Below are 14,999 nucleotides of genomic sequence, written 5' to 3'. Positions count from 1 at the left end.
ATTGGTGCGGATTTGGTGTTGATTCTCTGCATGTGGAGTTTACTCTCCGTAGGTCAAAATCCGCACGGAAAAAATCTGCATTGCGTGCATGAGAATTTCAAATTCTCATAGAATACAATGTACATGATCTACGGTGCAGATTTTCTGCACACAAATCTGCGTGAAAAATCTGCACGCAATCCTGATCATGTGCATTTACCCTAAGGCTACTTTCACATCTGCGTTGTTAATTCCGGATTTGAGATCCAGGGAATGGAGACAAAGCTGAACTGTTTAATTTTGGTTTTGAGATCCTCTGCCGGATCTCAAAAACGGAATTGAAAGTAGCGTACCTTGGGGGCTCTCTAGTTCTAGTAAACCTACAACCCCAGAGCATGGTGGGAGTTGTAGTTTTCCTACAAGTGGACACTGATTTAGTTTTTCTCATTAGTATAATTCATTGTAGGGGAATTCTCTTCTATAGTGATGATAACGTAGTTGCTACTGTAAGGCATTTACCATTCTAATAACACACCTCTCACGTGGCCGGTTTGAGGAATGTTGTAATTATGCTCTTAATTAGCAGTAGAATGGCGAAAGACTTCAGTTACAAAGAAAGGAATGTCACGTCTGGTATCTAGGAGACGGAGAGGACACCACATTCTGCATCCAGGTGTGATCCCTGTTATCATACTGTAGATTTTCTATGATAGTTAACACTTCCCCATGGAGTTGTTGCCCATTGGCAATAACGCATTTATTACCCTGCGTCCCCTTATACCTGTTTTGTGAAACATCACAATGAACCATGAAATTCCTACGAATGAGCAGAGCATGCCTGTGTATCCTGAGAGATCACTGTGGGCCAAGCAAGCACCCAACCGACAGCTATCCTATGCGTATGGCCACTCATAGTTTATCTGTCCACTTCCAGTCCCACCGAAATGGGGTCGGACTGGCACACCAGAATACCAAAGGATTCTCCGGTAGGCCCAGGTTCTGAGGCATCAATGAGCCTCTAAGGCCCAGAAGGGGAAAAAAAAAAACATTTGGAGCTGCCTTTGAGTTTTTGATTCAAAACCTATTAGACATTATTAATGATATAGGTTGGACCCTGACAATAATTTCCTCTGGTGGGCCCAAGGAACCCCAATCCAAAACTGCGCCCAAATGGAGTCTGCTATGCGGCTTCTGGGGAAAGGGGGACCATACCAGGTGGGTGGTGAGATCCTGCAAAGGGACATAGCTGCAATGTTAGCAAAAAAGGAAGTGCAAACTAAAAAATCTAGACATGAAAATAGGATGGAGACACCAGAAGCTACTGTCATGGGTGGTTAGGAGTGTGGTAGTGTCAAGCAGCCCTTGAAAAGGGCTTCATTTTTATTATGGCTATGGGGTCCTCTATGTAACTTATTGCTTAAGGAACTTTGGTTACTAGAATTGGCCCTTATGGACCATGAATGGTCTGGCTTGAGGAGCAGTATGGTAGATTAGGGTCTCCTTCGTCAGCATATTATGTGTGGATGAGAGGGGATTGAGCATGCACCTGCCACTCCATTCATTGTCTATGGGGCTGACAGAAAGAGTCAAGTGTACTTGGTTGTCTAAGGCAGTCCCATGGACTTTGGAGGGAGCGGCAGAGCGCATGCACGACCGCCACACCATTCATGTTGTAAACATTAGCAAGATGGCCATCGGCCCAAGAATTCTGACCATCAGAAGAACCTGACATTATACAAGTCCTCATGGGAAAGGGAAGGCTCAGACTACAAGAAGCCTCAACAACCATTAAACGTCTTCTGGTGTATGGAAGCCTTTTAGAAAGATAGGGAGTCATTTAGGCCTCATGCACAAGACCGTTCTGTTTTTTGCGGTCCGCAAATTGCGCATCTGCAAAACACGGAAGCCGTCCGTGTGCCTTCCGCAATTTGCGGAACGGAAGAGGCGGCCCATTGTAGAAATGCCTATTCTTGTCCGCAAAACGGACAATAATAGGACATGTTAATTTTTTTTTGCGGGGCCACGGAACGGAGCAACAGATGCGGACAGCACACAGAGTGCTGTCCGCATCTTTTGCAGCCCTATTGAAGTGAATGGGTCCGCACCCGAGCCGCAAAAACTGCGGCTCGGATGCGGACCAGAACAGTGGTCGTGTGCATGAGGCCTTACTCTCAGAAATCTGCCTATTTTTGGCCTATTTCTGCCGCAGATTGCAGTGCAAAGGTAATTTGGACCGCAAACTGTGACTTTTCCCTGCTCACGTCAGATCTAGCCTGTTTTAAGTGTAGAAAATGATCTAAATTAAAGCCAGCAAGAAAGCTGGCGTAGGTTAAGACCATCAGAGGATACGCCAAAGTTATGTAGAGGCCGGCGCTTCTTCATAACTTTGTCAGATCCACCACCAGCCCAGGGGTTTAATAAAGGGTTTCTGTCACCAGATTTAACCCTATTAAACTGGATGAAATTAGCGATGTGCAAATGTCAGCGGACCCTAACTCTCCTAATCTTATGCTTCTGGAGGCCCCCGTTACTGCACAATTTTAACTTTTATAATATGCTAATTAGCCTCTTGGGGCAGGGGCCATGCCCCCCCCCCCCCCCCACTGCTCCTTGAGGCTAATTAGCATATTATAAACGTTAAAATTGTGCAGTAACGGGGGCATCCAGAAGCATAAGATTAGGAGAGTTAGGCCTAGTTCACACGAACGTATGGCTTTTTCAGTGTTTTGCGGTCCGTTTTTCACGGATTCGTTGTTCCATTTTTTGTTTCCGTTTTTCCGTATGGCATATACAGTATACAGTAATTACATAGAAAAAATTGGGCTAGGCATAAAATTTTCAATAGATGGTTCAGCAAAAACGGAACGGATACGGAATACATACGGATGCATTTCCGTATGTGTTCTGTTTTTTTTTGCGGACCCATTGACTTGAATAGAGCCACGGAACGTGATTTGCGGGCAATAATAGGACATGTTCTATCTTTCAACGGAACGGAAAAACGGAAATGGAATGCATACGGAGTACATTCCGTTTTTTTTGCGGAACCATTGACTTGAATAGAGCCACGGAACGTGATTTGCGGGCAATAATAGGACATGTTCTATCTTTCAACGGAACGGAAAAACGGAAATACGGAAACGGAATGCATACGGAGTACATTCCGTTTTTTTGGCGGAACCATTGAAATGAATGGTTCCGTATACGGAACACAAAAAAACGGCCCGTACACTCGCAAAAAAAAGTTGGTGTGAACTAGGCCTTAGGGTCCGCTGACATTAGCTAATTTCATCCAGTTTAATGGGGTTAAATCTGGTGACAGAAACCCTTTAAGACTGGAGTCTAAAACTCTGGTCTTAATAAATGACCTCCATAGTTATTAAACTGCTAGGTCTCTGATTTATTTCGAATCCTGTGGGACATCCTGATAAACATTTCCCATGGACATTATAGACCTATTTAAATGACTCCTGAAATGTTCTAGTACCAAGGACAAACTGACCCACCAGAATACCAGAGGATGCTTGGTGGGCCCAGGCTCTGAAACCATAATGGGCCCTAAAGTTCCAGGAGGAAAAGCTCTTTGGAGCCGATCACTTGTCACTATGGTCTATTGCTTTGATTTAAGCTGTATTGATGACATAAGGGGCCCTGAGAATAATTTCCTCCGGCGGGCACAAGGAACCCCAGTCCCACGCTGTCTAGTACGGAGTTGGCTTTTCTCGAGGATCGAAAAATAGATACTGGAGAGATTCTTAGTCCTGTCAAGACTATTCAGATACGTGAAATGGATATATACCGTGTATATATATATATATATATATATATATATATTATGTCTTCACCTGTACAAAGGGCAGAGAGAGTAGGAAGTTTCTCAAGGCTACATCTATTGAGGCTCCCGAGAACGAAATCTGATCTGTTGCTTGAGGGCCTGGATTGTAAAGATCTGTAGACTGAATGTGAAGTAGCAGCAGTCCTTCACAGAGCGAGACGGTTAAACTCTCAACACATATAAAATTTTAAAAAAGATAGAACATAAGCATAAAAGATGCCTAATACATGAACATATTAATATAAATCGGTCACGTACCTGCTCAGTCTCCGGTCTCTGCCAGGTCTCTCAGCACCTCCTTTTTGATAGGCAGTCTATAGCCCTATCACCCTAACCTGGCTGTCTCTTTCACATTCAGTCTTCCCTGTCTCTATGTATCCATATTTATGTCTCAGTTTTTCCAGTCTCTGCCCTTGACTCTCTCTTTGTAGCTCTGTCTCCCGTGGGCGCTCTCTCTCAGCTTGTCTACTGTGCCCACTGTCTCTCTACCTCCCTTCCCCTTCACTTTATCGCCCTCTCCACCTCTGAGCAACAAAAACTCTTGTATGAGAGGAAAAGTCAGAACTTCCTGAGAGAGCAGGGAGGGAGGAGAGACATCAGCCACTGAGAGAGGGAGGAGAGAGACCTCTGTGTGTCTGTAGGAGGAGAGACAGCGAGAAGTGAGATTGGTGTAAATGAGTCATTATAGGAAGCAAAAGACAGAGAAAGAGACGCCAGGGTTAGAAAAGAGACAGCAGGGTATGAAGTGAAAGAAAAACTAGAGTGCGATACCTCGCAGTTATATCGAATTTTGTTTTGCTGCAATTTGCATAAAGTTGCAGCAAAACTGTGTCATGTTGTGCAAATCACTGCATCATGATCTGTGGATTCTCGGGTATTGCCAGGCAGTGCATTGCACCACGGTTTTACCATACGGTTATTTGCAACTTTCTCACTTATAAAAACGACACGCCTAAAAAGCGCATTGTCAAACTGCAGCAATTCGCAGTAAAATGCATGCGTTTTTGCTGTATGTTTTTTTTTTTTTTTGAAGGTGTCACAGTCATGCGATCTTCATAGAAGAACATAGAGTACAAAAGCTGCCCCAACGTGTAGTGTTACTACAGTCTGACGCGGATTTCAGCCCTTCCATGGTCAATATGTAAGAACCTAGCCTCATAGTATAGACCTCTGATGGCTAACCTCCGGCACTCCAGCTGTGGTAAAACTACGACTCCCAAGATGCACACTTGTTTGGCTGTTCTCAGAACTCCACAGAAATAATGGAGCATGCTGGGAGTCGTATTTCACCACGGCTGGAGTGCCGGAGGTTAGCCATCACTGGTATAGATGGTACTGAAGAGAGCTCCTCTGGGCATGCTCCCCTACCCAATCTGACATCAGGCGTGGAGAGGCATAACTACAGCGCTCTAGATGGCGACCAAAATAGTCGCCAATGCGCCCTAAAATTTGCAGATGGCGACAAGACTTTTTAGCCTTGTCACCATTTGCGACAGGGCTGCCATGCTGTAGCTGAATATTGCGGCGGGGCATGGGAGCCAGTAATTCCTTGCCCCGCCACCTACGCTACAGGCCTGAGGTCTATTTGGTAATGAAATCCCAGCGCAGGCAGGCGTGATGACATGCGTCGCACCATCCTGGGCTGTACCAGAAGCTAGTGAGTGCCAGCGAAAGGACACAGGTGAGTATAAGATTTTAGCTTTTTTTTTTTCTTTAACTGCCAACATTACTGGCCATAAGGGGGGCACTGGGGGAACATTACTGGCCATAAGGGGGCACTGGGGGGACATTACTGGCCATAAGGGGGGCACTGGGGGGACATTACTGGCCATAAGGGGGGCACTGGGGGGACATTACTGGCCATAAGGGCGGCACTGGGGGACATTACTGGCCATAAGGGGGGCACTTGGGGGACATTACTGGCCATAAAGGGGACACTTGGGGGACATTACTGGCCATAAAGGGGGCACTTGGGGGACATTACTGGCCATAAAGGGGACACTTGGGGGACATTACTGGCCATAAAGGGGGCACTGGGGGACATTACTGGCCATAAAGGTGACACTTGGGGAACATTACTGGCCATAAGGGGGGCATTGGGGGACATAACTGGCCATAAGGGGGGCACTGGGGGACATTACTGGCCATAAGGGGGGCACTGGGGGGGACATTACTGGCCATAAGGGGGGCACTGGGGGACATTACTGGCCATAAGGGGGGGCACTGGGGGGACATTACTGGCCGCAAGGGGGGCACTGGGGGGACATTACTGGCTGTAAGGGGGGCACTGGGAGACATTACTAGCCATAAGGGGGCACTAGAGGACAATATGGGGGGAAATTACTACTGTGGAGCATATTTATACTGTGGGGGCAGTAATTACTATGTGTGGGGAAATTACTAAATAGGGGCAGTGTGGGATATAATTACTACATGAGGGCAGTGAGGGGGGAAGTTACTATGTGAGGGCAGTGTGGGGGGGATTAATCTAAGGTTTTATTATTACTGGGGGCACTCTAGGTGGCATTTATAATTTCTGTAAACACTATAGGGACATTATTTCTAGTGGGGGTCACTATTTTTTCAGCAGTATAGTACCTGGGGCATTGGGGAGCACCACGGGCACAGTATTAGGGGTGGCAGCAGGATGACACTGTGGGGACACCAGGATGGGGGAGTTGATGGAAAAATTGAAAAATCTAACGTGTCTGTAATAAACTCTGTAGAGACGAGATGCGGCTGAAAGAATTTGTCATGGTGGTCTGGGTCAAATGGAGGAGAAGAGGAAAGAGAAGGTCTACATGACAGGAGATGTCACTGGATGTAAGAGGTATGTGGTGCTGGCTCATTACTGTGACCTGCGTCTCATCTTCTCCAAGTCTTTTTTTTTTTATTATAATTATATATATTTTCAATTTGGCGACTAAAAATTTACTTTGGCTCCTACATTTTTCAGTTTAGGAGCCAATGGCTCCTGTTTATTTTTTTTAGTCTGGAGCACAGAACTATATGATGGCCGGTAAAGCAACCGTAGGAAGTATGGTATATGTCTGGGTGGCCCTGTCACTTGGTGAGAGGTAGGTACAGACACAGTCTCCCTGTCAATCAGGTGACAACTCTCATTTTTATTCTCTACCAGTCAAACATATTTCTGTTGAAACAAATATAAATGAGTTTCACTTGTAAAAAAAAAAGTAAAAAAAAAAAACTTGCCCAATTACTTTGTATCTCAGCAGAAACTTATGCGGTTTTTAACCACAATGTCCGGATACACCCTCAGACTACATTCACACGACGAGTGATAAAAAAACGGATGCACTGTCAGCTTTTCATGGTCATTTTGCATCAGTGTGTGCATCCATTTTCTGGACGTCTATCCAATTTTAATGGCTGTTTTTCGTCCATTTTGCATCAGTTTTTAATGGCTGTTAAAAATTGATTAATTTCATTGGCTTTTTTGGTTTAAATCCCAACCCCTGCAGTGCCCTCAGTATATATTATGTTCCCCCACTGTAAATAACGCCCCCATTCTGCAGCTGACAAAAAATACCCAGCTCATCCACTTGCACAAGAAGGAACACTTGCTCCTCACTGGAGGCACCAGGACCTGATGAACACAGTGTGATCATATAACGTCATGACGCTGGAAGGGTCCGATTCCGCTGCCTCCAGTGCGGTGCAAGTGGATGAGTCGGCACAGGCGGTCCACATGACATCACTGCTCCTGCACCAGGTCTTGCGCAATGCCTCTTGCGCGGCTCTACTGCCAGAAAATGAACAAAAAATGAAACAGAGACGTGAACCCGGCTACTTTCACACTCGCGTTTGGTGCGGATCCGTCATGGATCTGCACAGACGGATCCGTTCAGATAATACAACCGTCTGCATCCGTTCAGATCGGATCCGTTTGTATTATCTTTACCATAGCCAAGACGGATCCGTTTTCTATTGTGCCAGATTGTGTCAGTGAAAACGGATCCGTCCCCATTGACTAAGGGTACTTTCACACTAGCGTTTTTCTTTTCCAGCGCTGAGTTTCGTCCTAGGGGCTCAAATCCGGAAAAGAACTGATCAGTTTTATCCCCATGCATTCTGAATGGCGAGCAATCCGTTCAGGATTCATCAGTATGCATCTAGTTCAGTCTTTTTTACTGATCAGGCTTTTCAGAAAACCGTAGCATGTTGTATTTTCGGAACACTTTGACTGAACACCGGATCCGGCCTTTTTCCCATTGACTTGCATTAATGCCGGATCCGGCGCCGTGTGTTCCGTCAAACCGGATCCGGCTTTTGCATGTTAAACCCGAAAAATGTGCAAAAAAAGTTAAAGTCCATAAATGGCGGATCCGTTTTTTCCAATGCATTTTTTCATAGTGATCAGAATCCTGATCAGGATTCAAATGTAATCCGTTTTCACACGTTTTTCCGGATCCGGCGGGCAGTTCCGGCGAAGGAATTGCCCGCCGGATTCAAACAACGCTAGTGTGAAAGTACCCTTACATTGTGTGTCAGAACGGACCCGTTTGGCTCAGTTTCGTCAGACGGACACCAAAATGCTGCAAGCAAAGCGGAATGGAGACTGATCGGAGGCAAACTGATGCATTCTGAGCGGATCCTTTTCCATTCAGAATGCATTAGGGCAAAACTGATCCGTTTTGGAGCGCTTGTCAGAGCCCTGAACGCATCTCACAAACGGAAACCAAAACGCTAGTGTGAAAGTAGCCTAAGTTGAGCGTGTACTCCTGGTGGACATAGGTGGTACTGCAATTTTATTTGTGCACATTTATGTCAGCACATATAGTCAAGCATCTACTTGAACAATGAGGCCTCATTCCCACATCCGAGACTCACTCTTTCTTTCTTTTTCTTTTCTTTTTAAAATCAGTTTTTTATTTTCCAGTGAATTAACAGGTAAGAAAAATAGTAACATAGGCATGTGTATGAATATCCCACATCCGAGCCTCCAGATGACATCTGAAACAGCGATGGTCAGTCCATCCATGAAGGATCTATGTTTGGTCCATGTGTCCGTTTGAGCCATTTCCATCTGAGATCGTTTTTTTAAGATGGAAAAAAAAGATACTGCATACCTGACTTTTATGGATCCCTGACGGAAATTACTCAAATGGATGCCGAACGTGCATAACTGATGCACAGGATCCGTTTTTTTTTTATTTCTGTTTTTCTGTTCTTCTGATGGATCAGAATAACGGAAAAGGAAACGGTGATGTGAACCCGGCCTTACAATGTTGAGGGAAATTTGACAGGAGGGTAAGGGCTCATGCACAAGACCATATATTGGGTCCGCATCCAATCCACACAAACCCAATCATTTCAATGGGGCCGCAGCAGCACACAGATGTCATGCATGTGCTGTCCACATCTGTGCGGCTGTGCTGCAAATGATAGAAAATGCCTTATTCTTGTCTGTTTTGTGGACAAGAATAAGGTTTTATACAATAGGGTTTGTGGAAAGAGAGGGATGCACATGGCCGGGAATCTGTATTCTGCAGAAGCCGTGTGCATAAGCCCTAACACCTGAAGTCAGTTTTTGTTCGATTGTGCATTGGAGTACTTTGCACCAAATTTATTAAACATTGCATGTTTGTTTGTTTTTTTATTTGGGGCATCAGCAGATTTGTACCTATGACACTGGCTGACCTGTTACATGTGCACTTGGCAGCTGAAGACATCTGTGTTGGTCCCATGTTCATATGTGCCCGCATTGCTGAGAAAAATTAAGTTTCCTCTAGGAGCAACGGGGGTGTTGCCATTACACCTAGAGGCTCTGCTCTCTCTGCAACTGCTGCTCCCTCTCCACATTGATTGACATGGTCAGGAGTTTTTGATGTTTTTACTGCCTGACCCTGTCAATCAAACTGCAGAGGGTGCAGCAGTTGCAGAGAGAGCAGAGACTCTAGGTGTAACGGCAACGCCCCCAAATTTACCAAAAATTTTGAAAAATTTGCAATTTTCAAAATTTCTATTTCTCTGCTTTTAAAACAGAAAGTGATACCTCATACAATTTTTATTACTTAACATTCCCCATATATTTTTTTTTAGGACATTAGAAGGCTTAGGCCCCTTTCACACAGGCGAGAATTCCGCGCAGGTGCAATGTGTGAGGTGAACGCACCTGCACAAAATTCTGACCCATTCACTTCAATGGGGCTGTTCAGATGAGCGGTGATTTTCACCCATCACTTGTTCAACAGTCGTGGCCAAAAGTTTTGAGAATGACACAAATATTAGTTTTCACAAAGTTTGCTGCTAAACTGCTTTTAGATCTTTGTTTCAGTTGTTTCTGTGATGTAGTGAAATATAATTACACGCACTTCATACGTTTCAAAGGCTTTTATCGACAATTACATGACATTTATGCAAAGAGTCAGTATTTGCAGTGTTGGCCCTTCTTTTTCAGGACCTCTGCAATTCGACTGGGCATGCTCTCAATCAACTTCTGGGCCAATTCCTGACTGATAGCAACCCATTCTTTCATAATCACTTCTTGGAGTTTGTCAGAATTAGTGGGTTTTTGTTTGTCCACCCGCCTCTTGAGGATTGACCACAAGTTCTCAATGGGATTAAGATCTGGGGAGTTTCCAGGCCATGGACCCAAAATGTCAACGTTTTGGTCCCCGAGCCACTTAGTTATCACTTTTGCCTTATGGCACGGTGCTCCATCGTGCTGGAAATTACATTGTTCTTCACCAAACTGTTGTTGGCTTGTTGGAAGAAGTTGCTGTTGGAGGGTGTTTTGGTGCCATTCTTTATTCATGGCTGTGTTTTTGGGCAAAATTGTGAGTGAGCCCACTCCCTTGGATGAGAAGCAACCCCACACATGAATGGTCTCAGGATGCTTTACTGTTGGCATGACACAGGACTGATGGTAACGCTCACCTTTTCTTCTCCGGACAAGCCTTTTTCCAGATGCCCCAAACAATCGGAAAGAGGCTTCATCGGAGAATATGACTTTGCCCCAGTCCTCAGCAGTCCATTCACCATACTTTCTGCAGAAGATCAAGCTGTCCCTGATGTTTTTTTTTTGAGAGAAGTGGCTTCTTTGCTGGCCTTCTTGACACCAGGCCATCTTCCAAAAGTCTTCGCCTCACTGTGCAGGCAGATGCGCTCACACCTGCCTGCTGCCATTCCTGAGCAAGCTCTGCACTGGTGGCACTCCGATCCCGCAGCTGAATCCTCTTTAGGAGACGATCCTGGCACTTGCTGGGCTTTCTTGGACGCCCTGAAGCCTTCTTAACAAGAATTGAACCTCTTTCCTTGAAGTTCTTGATGATCCTATAAATTGTTGATTGAGGTACAATCTAAGTAGCCACAATATCCTTGCCTGTGAAGCCATTTTTATGCAACGCAATGATGGCTGCACGCGTTTCTTTGCAGGTCACCATGGTTAACAATGGAAGAACAATGATTTCAAGCATCACCCTCCTTTTAACATGTCAAGTCTGCCATTTTAACCCAATCAGCCTGACATAATGATCTCCAGCCTTGTGCTCGTCAACATTCTCACCTGAGTTAACAAGACGATTACTGAAATGATCTCAGCAGGTCCTTTAATGACAGCAATGAAATGCACTGGAAAGTTTTTTGGGGGATTAAGTTAATTTTCATGGCAAAGAAGGACTATGCAATTCATCTGATCACTCTTCAAAACATTCTGGAGTATATGCAAATTGCTATTATAAAAACTTAAGCAGCAACTTTTTCAATATTTATGTAATTCTCAAAACTTTTGGCCACGACTGTACATTCTGCGTTTTTCACGCAACGGAGGCCTCATAGAAATGAATGGGTCTGCGTGAAAATCACAAGCATCCGCAGGCAAGTGCGGAGGCGGTGCGATTTTCACGCATTGTTTCTAGGAGATGATAGGGATGAGTAACCCCATTAAAGTCTAATTACTGTATTATTTTCCCTTATAACATGGTTATAAGGGAAAATAATAGCATTCTTAATACAGAATGCTTACTAAAATGTGGCTTGAGGGGTTAAAAAATAAAAAAAAATTAACTCACTTCATACTCTTGTTCGTGCAGCCGGCATCGTCTTCTTTCAGGACCTGCAAAAGGTTGATGACGTAATCGCGTTCACCACGTGGTGAGCGCGGTGACGTTAGCGCAGGTCCTGCTGAATAAAGATAGAAGAATGCTATTATTTTCCCTTATAACCATGTTATAATGGAAAATAATAAAATCTACAGAACACCGATCCCAAACCCGAACTTCAGTGAAGAGGTTTGGGTCTGGGTACCACATTCAGTTTTTTCTCACACGCGTGCAAAACGCATTGCACTCGCGCGGAAAAAACTAAACATTGGAACGCAATTGCAGTCAAAACTGACTGATATTGCGTGCCTACTCGCGCGGGTTTCCCGCAATGCACCCAGGACGCATCCAGAGCAAATCTGGGACGCCCGTGTGAAAGAGGCCTTAGAATTTCAGAAGCAATTCTTAAAATTTTTTAAGAACATTTCCAAAACCTACTTTTTAAGGACCAGTTCAGGTCTGAAGTCACTTTGTGGGGCTTACATAGTGAAAACCACCCATAAAAGACCCCATTGTAGAAACTACACCGCTCAAGCTACTCAAAACTGATTTTACTAACTTTGTTAACCCTTTTGGTGTTCCACAAGAATTAAAGGTAAATAGAGATTACATTTCAAAATTTCACTTTTTTGGCAGATTTTCCATTTTAATAAAAAAAAATCTTTAACACATTGAGGGTTAACAGCCAAACAAAATTCAATATTTATTACCCTGATTCTGCGGTTTACAGAAACACCCCACATGTGATCGTAAACTGATGTAAGGGCACACTGCAGGGCGCAGAAGAAAAGGAACGCCATATGGTTTATGGAAGGCAGAGTTTGCTGGACTGGTTTTTAGATGCCATGTCCCATTTTAAGCCCCCCTGATGCACCCTTACAGTAGAAACTCCCAGTGACCCCATTTTGGACACGAGGGGATAAGGTGCCAGTTTTATTGGTACTATTTTGGGGTACATATGATTTTTAATTGCTCTATATTAAGTTTTTTTGTGAGGCAAGGTAACCAGAAAATGGCACCGTTTTTTATTTTATTTTTTCCAACATTCATCTGACAGGGTAGATTGTGTGCTATTTTTATCGAGCAGGTTGTTACGGACGCAATAATATTAAATATGTCTACTTTCTTTGTTTGTTTTAGTTTTACATAATAAAGCATTTCTGAAAAAAAATGTATGTTTTGTGTCTCCATTTTCTGAAAGCCATATTCTTTTTATTTTTCTGCTGATCGTCTGGTGCAGGGGCTAGTTTTTTGCAGGAAGAGTTGACGTTTTTATTGGTACCATTTTTGGGTACATATGATTTTTTGATCATTCATTATTACACTTTTAAAAAAATTGGTACTTTTGACACAGTTTTTATTAATTTATTTTTCCAGCGTTCACCTGAGGGGTTAGGTCATGTGATATTTTTATAGAGCAGATCGTTATGGACGCGGCAATACCTAATATGTCTATTATTTCACTTTAGCACAATAATAGCAGTTTTGAAGCAAAATAAATAAATCATATTTTAGTGTCTCCATTGTCTGAGAGTGACCGCTTTTTTATTTTTTGACCAATTGTCTCAGGTAGGGTCTCATTTTTTGCGGGATGAGGTGACGGTTTGATTGGTACTTTTTGGGGGGGCATACGCCTTTTTTATCCAGTTAAAATTTTTTACGGTGTTCACCTGAGGGGTAAGGTTGTTACGGATGCGGCAATACCTAATATGTATACTTTTTTTTGTTTATTTCACATTAACACAATAATAGCATATTTGAAACAAAAAAAATTATGTTTTAGTGTCTCATGTTTTGAGAACTATAGTTTTTTTTTGTGATTTTCTTATGTTGGGGCTCATTTTTTGAGGGATGAGGTGACGGGTTTTATTGGTATAATTTTGTGGGACATACGCCTTTTTGATCTCTTGGTGTTGCACTTTTTGTGATTTAAGGTGACAAAAATGGCTCTTTTTTTTTTTTTTTTTTTTAATGGTGTTTATCGGACGGCATGATATATTTATAGAGCCGGTCGTTACGGACAAGGCGATACCTAATGTGTGTGTTTTTTCTTTCTTTTTTTCAATTTATTTATTATAAAATCAGGGGAAAAGGGGCGTTTCTCTTTTTTAATTTGAAACTTTCTTTTTTTTATTAAAAACACAGTTTTTTGCTTTTATTATTTATTTATTTTCGACTTTACCTTTTGGGGGTCTGATCCCCTCTGCAATGTATTACAATACATCTGTATTGTAATGCATTGCCTGTTAGTGTATTACACAGAGTAACACACTAACAGGTTGCCTAGGAGACCGGGCCTGAGGTTGGATCTCCCTGGCACCTGTAGAAGGCAGGTCCCGATGCCTTGCAAGGCATTAGGCAGCCTCTGCACAGCATCAGGCTGCCTTCTCACCCATCGGGTCCCCGCCACAGCAGCGCGGGGACCCGATGGGCTCCCTCACCCGCAGCAAATCCCTTCTTTGTCGCAGTCAGCGCTGACTGCGGCATAGAACGGGTTAATGCGCCGGCATCAGTGTTTTCACCGATGCCGGCGCATATAGCAGGGTTCCTGCTAACGGGAACAGCCGATCCCCTGCAGCTGATTGGGTGGGCGCAGCTCCTGCACCCGCCCGATCAGCGGGCAGTAATAGTACGGCACTGGGCGTCAGGTCACGTCCCGCTACGCCGTACTATTATGGCGCTGGTCGGGAAGGGGTTAAAACGTAATATTTTTGTGTTTGTTTTTTTCCAACTTTTTTTTTTTTTTTTTACTTTCTATTTAATCTCTTAAGGACCCATGATGCAGCTGTACGTCATGGGTTCGATCCCTAAACATGCATGCGAGCGCGGCAACTCTGCTATTTTAAATAGCAGAGACCCGCGGCACATGTATGCGATCAGCAATAAGGCTGATCGCATACATCTTATCTTTCAGATGCCGTGATCTTATCTTTCAGATGCCAGTTATTGTCACCCAAGGTGACTTAAAAAAAGTAAAAAAAAAAAGTTTTACAAATATAAAAAAATATTAAAAACCTAAAAGTTCAAATCACCCCCATTTCCTTAAAATAAAAATACTTAACCAATAAAAAAATAAACATCATGGGCATCGCCGTGTGCGAAAATGCCCATACTATTAAAAT

The 14,999-nt window shown here is 43.7% G+C and overlaps 1 protein-coding gene across 1 annotated transcript in view; it reads right to left on the bottom strand.

Moving 5' to 3' along the window:
• Positions 1 to 4,395, bottom strand: part of KCNK6 (potassium two pore domain channel subfamily K member 6) — a 35,897-nt gene extending 31,502 nt beyond the window's left edge. Inside the window, exon 1 of the mRNA XM_040442081.1 lies at positions 4,073 to 4,395. The gene's annotated coding sequence lies outside the window, so the exon portion shown is untranslated. The remainder of the gene's footprint in view (positions 1 to 4,072) is intronic.
• Positions 4,396 to 14,999: the final 10,604 nt, after the last annotated feature.

Source organism: Bufo bufo, chromosome 8 (genome assembly GCF_905171765.1).
Source record: "Bufo bufo chromosome 8, aBufBuf1.1, whole genome shotgun sequence".
Classification (NCBI taxonomy): Eukaryota; Metazoa; Chordata; class Amphibia; order Anura; family Bufonidae; genus Bufo; species Bufo bufo.
This window is presented reverse-complemented; position numbering and strand designations above follow the sequence as displayed.